Source organism: Pinus tabuliformis, chromosome 8, assembly GCF_031772625.1.
Source record: "Pinus tabuliformis cultivar Carrire ecotype Pingquan chromosome 8, CPIR1, whole genome shotgun sequence".
In the NCBI taxonomy this organism is placed as follows: domain Eukaryota; kingdom Viridiplantae; phylum Streptophyta; class Pinopsida; order Pinales; family Pinaceae; genus Pinus; species Pinus tabuliformis.
In genome coordinates, this window is record NC_142294.1 from 2021036343 (window position 1) to 2021042269 (window position 5927).

A 5927-nucleotide genomic window follows, 5' to 3' on the forward strand; every position below is an offset into this window, starting at 1 on the left:
GACACGGGGACGCCAGAATCCGACAGCTGGGGCCCTGTGTTGTACTGCAAGGGGTACCGTCTCCGTGGCTTTCGTATTCATTACGTGCAATTCAAGCAGTTGAATTGGAATCAGCTGTAACACTAGCGTACGAGAAGGGCTCCAGCCTACTCATACCTTCAGCTGCTTCTTGTAAATTACCAACTTGTTTTGACTATTCAACAGTTGACTGTGATAAGGATGACTAGTCGCTCATTTCCATGAGCTGCTTTCTCTATAAATTCCATTCATTGTATGTGGCAGTTCAGAACAGAAATCTATGGCGAATAGATATCTGGAAGTTACTAACGCTGCTGTGTTGAGTTTGTTTAGCGTATGATTTTCCTGTAGAAATCTGCTTCCTCTTTTGCAGATAAAGATTTAAGAGACGACACGGTCTCTACTCCTATACTTCTGGGCTCTCCCCGACCAGACCACCGAGGTCTCCCCCAGAGATCACCAGCCCTAGTGATACTATTCGGGATTTTGCTATGACGACTACACTGCCGGAAGTTGAGATGAATTCTTCTCTGGAAGATCGAAACAAGAGAGCTCTGGAATTCATCGAGACCGTCACCACATATGCAGACGAAGTGCAGACTCAGGTGCTCTCCTCAATCTTGTCGAGAAATGCAGACACCGAATACTTGAGGAGATATGGTCTCAATGGACGAAGTGATAGAGTCACTTTCAAGAAGTGTGTGCCAGTAATCACTTACGATGATGTGAATCCTGACATACGTCGTATTGCTAGCGGAGACACTTCCCCCATTCTTTCTGCTCATCCAATTTCCGAATTCCTCACAAGGTATTAGCCATCTTCACTCTACTCTGTATTGATCGGGCAGAAAACCATTACTGTTCGAATATAAAAACATTAAATCCTTCTTCTTAATCCTGACAAATTATTTCATGTTTTTACCTATAGAGTGCAGATATCGAAACTTGCAATAGCAAAGTCAATAATTTGTTTTTGCGGCTAACACTTTGATGAATTGTAAAATCCCTAAACTTAAATCGATTATGGATTCCAGAATATTCCATATGCGCGTGGTCAATTCTTTGACCTCGCCCATTTAGGTAGGATCCCGGGGGAATCCTCAATCAACATAAGGACGCATTGTAAAATATTTTGGAGACTGGTTTTGTATAGATTTTAGAATGTTTCGAATATATAATAGGAGTTGTTTTGTTTATCGCATATTTTAAAATATTTGGTAAATCAAATTTGCAACTACTTATTTGACAGAAGATTTCAGAATACTCAAGCTGCTCAAGTTTAAATAGATAAAATAATCTGAGATATGGACATATGCTCAAGTTTAAATAGATAAAATTAAAGTCAATTTCCAATTTTCAAATTTGAATATCCAGAATATGCTAAAATCTATATAAAAATGACCCATGTCTTTTATTAGTACCAATGGGTTGCGGAAACTTGGATCCTGACAAATTTGTGTGACAAATTTTGCACAGCTCGGGAACCTCTGCTGGTGAACGGAAGCTGATGCCCACCATCCAGGAAGAATTGGAGAGAAAAGCTCTTCTCTATAGTCTTCTCATGCCCGTCATGAATCAGTGAGTCTTTCTCTTTCTTAAATATGTCCAATTTCCATATTCAAATTTGTTGGAGGTTTCTTTTTATTGTTGAATTTAAATGGGGACATTTTAGGAATATTTTTAAATTCAATGACCTATAACCAAGTCAATTTGATGAAATATTCTTACCATCTTTGTACATATTTATAATATTCCTCCGGTTGAGTGCTAGACTGAATATCTTTAATTGTTGGAGATGCAGATACATGGAAGGACTTGACAAGGGAAAGGGAATGTATTTTTTCTTCATAAAATCGGAGGCAAAGACTCCAGGAGGGTTGCTCGCACGTCCCGTGCTGACGAGCTATTACAAGAGTAACCACTTCAAGGAGAGGCCTTACGATCCCTACAATGTTTACACCAGTCCTAACCAGGCTGTCCTCTGTCAGGATTCCTACCAGAGCATGTACTCTCAACTGCTCTGCGGCCTCCTTCAAAATAATGACGTCCTAAGGATGGGAGCTGTCTTCGCTTCTGGATTTATCAGAGCCATACGCTTCCTGGAAGAGCACTGGAAACAATTTTGCCTCGACATAAAAACCGGCATTCTCAACAAAGAGGTGACCGATCCATCAGTGAGAGAGGCCGTCGGGGAGCTTCTGCACCCGAATCCAGAATTAGCTGATTTTATTGAAAGGCAATGTTCAACAGAATCTTGGCAAGGAATTATAACTCGGCTGTGGCCGAACAGCAAGTATATCGATGTGATTGTGACTGGTGCAATGGCTCAATATATTCCTACTTTGGATTACTACAGCGGCGGCCTACCTCTGGTATGCACCATGTACGCTTCATCGGAATGCTACTTTGGACTTAATCTGAAACCTCTCTGCAAGCCATCAGAAGTGTCTTACACTTTACTCCCAAACATGGCCTATTTCGAGTTCCTTCCCGTTCACCGGAAACGAGAAGCAGGTGGTGACACGCTCGATTCGCCAAAGACCCTCGACGAGAAAGAGCGAGAGGAGCTGGTTGAACTTGTAGACGTGAAGCTTGGGCAAGAATACGAGCTTGTGGTCACCACATATGCTGGTACTATATGCACAAGATTTTCAATTAGACATTTCTGTGTATTATATTGGTGTGAATGTTGCATTAAAAGTACTGGTTTTATGCAGGTTTGAATCGTTACAGAGTGGGGGATGTGCTACGTGTGACTGGCTTCCACAACACTGCGCCTCAATTCCATTTTGTATGCAGACAGAATGTTGTGCTGAGTATAGACTCAGACAAAACGGATGAAGTAGAGCTTCACAGTGCGGTACAGAACTCTGTTAAGCATCTGGAGCCGTTTGACGCACAGTTGATCGACACAGTATACAAGCTATGCCGACACAGCTACAATACCTGGTCATTATGTGCTCTACTGGGAACTTCGCTTCAACAGCAAAGCAGTTACAGTTCCTCCTTCGGTTTTTGAAGATTGCTGCCTGACTGTAGAAGAATACCTGAATTCTGTGTATCGCCAAGGAAGAGCGTCGGATAAGTCTATTGGCCCCTTGGAAATTAGGGTAGTCGAGAAGGGAACGTTCGACGAATTGATGGATTACGCTATCAGTAGAGGGGCATCCATAGATCAATACAAAGCTCCCAGATGCGTTAAATTCACCCCCATTGTTGAGCTTCTCAACTCCAGGGTCATGCATTCCTACTTCAGTACGCAGCCGCCGCATTGGACTCCCGGATGCAGAGATTGGGCGTAACTCGGATGGAGAGATTGGCAAGATCATGAGTTTATGTGATTAAATTAGATATGTAATTACATAGGTGGAATATGGAGTGATGTTCGAATGGAATATGTAGTTTTCTTATTGTTATTATATTGGGTTAAAATAAATGGTTAAAAGGTATATTGTTATTATATTGGGTAAAAATAAAATGGTTGAAATTTCGTTTGGGTTTGAAATTTGGTTAACCTTGGTTTGTGCGTTGTTGTGTTGTACCGAGAAATATAAAGACAGTTATTCAAATTTCATGAACGATAGATGACACGTTTATAGAAAAAAATCGCTGAATCTTAATTTTGTTTTTTCAATTTATAAGTCTTTCGATTCAAGATTCAAGTGTGTAATTTGTATAATTATTTATAAATTTTGTAGATATAAATTATATTATAATTAAAAAATAGTTTGGTATGTTTATTTATTATAAAAAAGGTTTATGTTGAGAATTTATAGAAAGAAAATAAAGTTATATTCACAATTTTTTTTTAATTATAAATATGATATATATAGAGTTGGAATTAGATTTAATTAATTTTAAATTGGGAGATTGTAGTTGAAAGAATATCTCAATTATCTATAACAACTCCAAACCAATTCTAGCATACTGCATTAATGGAAACATTATCTTCAACATCCTCCTTTAATGTTTACATTACAAATTACAATAACAAATTACAACATTGATGTCAACACTAGTATATGTTTGGTTTGGCCATCATTACCACTTTCACACACTGTGACATCTCACAAACTCCACTCTTTCTCCACTACAACTTCGAGCTTACCACTTGACCAGTTTAAGACAAAATTGCTTCTAACCATCATTGACAAATTTGTAGGACTGACGCTTCTTAACATACTTTCAATTGGTTGTTTTTCCAAGGGAGATGTCTCGATACTAAACCACTCTATTGACAAACTCCCATCCAATGAAGACATAGTGCACCATGTTCAAATGTTATATAAGGAAGATATCTGAATACTAAATGTATTCAACAATTAGTATTACAAAGTGACTTGCTTTACACAAGCTTATTGACATACAAACATTAGCTAGTAGTCATTGTTTTCGGGTCACCACATCCTTCAAGAACCAAAGATTATAATAGACTATACATAATTAAATGATTGATTGTTCTTGTGGCACCATATTCAACAACAACTACTGGTTTAAATTACATCACTCTGTTCAATATGGTTGATTCTTCGTATCTCACAAACAAACCTAACTAAAGTACGATAAAACAAATTCTTTAAGAAATAAGGAAACAAATCACATGATAGAAAAACTAATCAATCACTCTCCTCCAAATAGAAATTATATACATTTCCTCAGGTTCGATTCTCTGTGTGTTATACTTGAGAATCAACAGTTTTGCTCCAGCTAAATCAGAAATCAAGCCTTCAGGAAAATTTGGCCATGGAAGATAGATCCCCAAATTTCTGTGAAGGAAATTTGGGACACATGTTGTACACTGAATGCACTAGACTGGGCACTACCAATCTCCTCACACCATTACAAACAATATGTGATTGGGCATACAAATGCACTGAACCGCATCAAGATTAGCTACAAAACAGGGGCACAAAGGCCCTTCCAATTTATAATAATGTAAATAACAATCTATTCATCATTGAACACTAAAATTCTTGGTAACAATATACTCATTAAATTTCTCAGAATCTTCCAATTCCAGGATATTTTCGTGTCTCGTAAATGTGTGGACAAATTTAGTGTAACTCTCGTTCCACCCATTAAATGTCTTTGAGTCTTCTTTTTTATGTATTTCCATGATATTACTAGGATCCTTCCAATTCCTATACAAAGCAAGAAGCCCATTGTACATTTAAAAGGAAATTGCAGGTCTTAGATCTGACACTATTGCAAAGCAAATACCACAACAATAGAAGACCATGGAATCCAAATTACAAAATCCACAGTAAGAATGAGCTTTGACAATCATTTTCTTTTTGCACAATCTGGTTGTTTTCGTCACATTTGAAATACACTAAAATCTTGAACATAAACAAATTGAAATGAAAGCGTAGAAGCATGGCTATATCTGAGATCAAAGAGAGGGGTGAGCCCTTATTTACACAGATCTCCTGTAGATCAAGACTTATGAACGTTAGTTCACGTAGATGTCAAGACGACACTATACACAAATTACACAAATTACCATATGATTGGTCTCACACAACATCAAATCTAGCAAACAGATGGACGATTCAATCAACACGGGCATGGACAACATTCTATTGCAGCTTCCCACAAGTGGCTTAGCACAGTTATCCAGTGCCACAACAAGCATCAATGGAAAAATGTCTTTTCTAACTTGAATATCGGTAGAGCCTTCACGCTACTTGTTTTCTCTATATCTGTGCTTGATGTCTGACTTTAAATTGATGTGGAGCTACATTGCTTTCACTCTTCTCCTTAGACCATATGGTTGACATTTGGGCTAAAACGATTTCAATTCCATCGTTCTGAGACACTCTCCTGAGACATGGATGAAGCATATTTACAGGAGAAGCCCTAAAAAAAATCTATACACAACTTCACATAAACAAACTATACTCACACTT

The 5927-nt window shown here is 38.1% G+C and overlaps 1 pseudogene across 1 annotated transcript; it reads left to right on the forward strand.

Moving 5' to 3' along the window:
- The first annotated feature begins 308 nt into the window (after window positions 1–308).
- LOC149244538 (indole-3-acetic acid-amido synthetase GH3.6-like) lies at window positions 309–3421 on the forward strand (annotated as a pseudogene). The gene is made up of 4 exons (XR_016245842.1): window positions 309–826; window positions 1495–1596; window positions 1820–2649; window positions 2736–3421. The product of XR_016245842.1 is annotated as an indole-3-acetic acid-amido synthetase GH3.6-like (transcript).
- Window positions 3422–5927: the final 2506 nt, after the last annotated feature.